At 62.2% G+C, this 1,026-nt stretch overlaps 1 protein-coding gene across 2 annotated transcripts in view; it reads right to left on the bottom strand.

The window, feature by feature from the left end:
* CNTRL (centriolin) overlaps positions 1-667 on the bottom strand; it is a 30,958-nt gene extending 30,291 nt beyond the window's left edge. Inside the window, exon 1 of one of the 2 annotated variants that reach the window (XM_065695283.1) lies at positions 254-667. The gene's annotated coding sequence lies outside the window, so the exon portion shown is untranslated. The remainder of the gene's footprint in view (positions 1-253) is intronic. The other variant, XM_065695282.1, reaches the window with a different exon arrangement.
* Between the last annotated feature and the right edge of the window lie 359 nt (positions 668-1,026).

The raw sequence follows: 1,026 nt of genomic DNA, 5'->3' as shown, positions 1-1,026 counted from the left end.
TTTTAGCGCAATTTTTTGGTACGAGATGGTGGCTTTGCAATGAAAACCACGCCAGCATCTTCACGTTAGAGCAGGCACGGAAGGGGAAGCGCTGAGAGGACCTGGCCGCGGATGTGTGCCCTGAGTGTCTCCGTGCCCCACCGGGAGGAGACGGACGCTCGGTGCCTCCCCGCTACCGGTTAACAGCCGCCCTCTCCGCCGGCGCCTCAGCCGAGCCCCCGGCCCTTCCCCGCCCTCCCGCCGCGGCCCGCACCTGACAGGACGGTGATCCCTCGGAGCGGCGCGGTGCTGCCGGCCGAGCCCGGGCGGAGCTCCCCTCCGAGGGGCCGAGCTGCAGGGCAGCGCCCGCGGTGAGGCGAGCTGCGATGCTCGCTGAGGAGGATCCCGGTGCTCGCTGAGGGCGCTTCCCTTCAGGCCTCCAATTTGATTACCTGCGTTGACATGGTAACGCCGTTCCGCCGCTTCCCGCTCGGGGCAGCGGCGGGCAGGGCAGCCTCCGGGCAACTCCGGGTGAAAACAGCGGCTCTCGACGCACCTCTCTTCCGCCTCCCTTCCAACGCCGAGCGATCGTTACCTCCACCGTTCGCCAGACCCGGGCTGCTGCAGCTCCTTTAAGAGCCCGACGTGAGGAAACGAGCCGACGCCATTTTGTCTGGTTGTTGGCTGGCGACGGGTGACCGGACCGGGGGGCAAGGCGGGGCGGAGCTAAGCCCCGCCCACAGCCGCTTTCCCGCCAATGGCGGCCGCTATGGCGCGTGCTCTTTACCTCAGCGCTGACCAGAGGCGATGGTCGTTGTCCCTCTGCCTGAGGGTGGGTTGTGAGGGGGTTTGTCCTAATTAAAGCCCTGATCCTGTATAAATAGCAAAATCTGCTCTGGTGGTAGTTACATTTTTGTGTGTGTGTTTTATTTGTATGTGTGTATCACATATATCAGTGTAAGGTTGTATGCGGGTTGCTTTTACTGGCAAACGGATGTAGCGTTAGAAACGCATACTACGTTTGACCGTGATAATGCAGTAGGGCTA

The sequence above is a fragment of the Lathamus discolor genome, chromosome 15 (genome assembly GCF_037157495.1).
Source record: "Lathamus discolor isolate bLatDis1 chromosome 15, bLatDis1.hap1, whole genome shotgun sequence".
Lineage (NCBI taxonomy): Eukaryota > Metazoa > Chordata > Aves > Psittaciformes > Psittacidae > Lathamus > Lathamus discolor.
The sequence above is the reverse complement of the archived record's forward strand: the minus strand, read 5'-3'. Positions and strand labels throughout refer to the sequence as shown.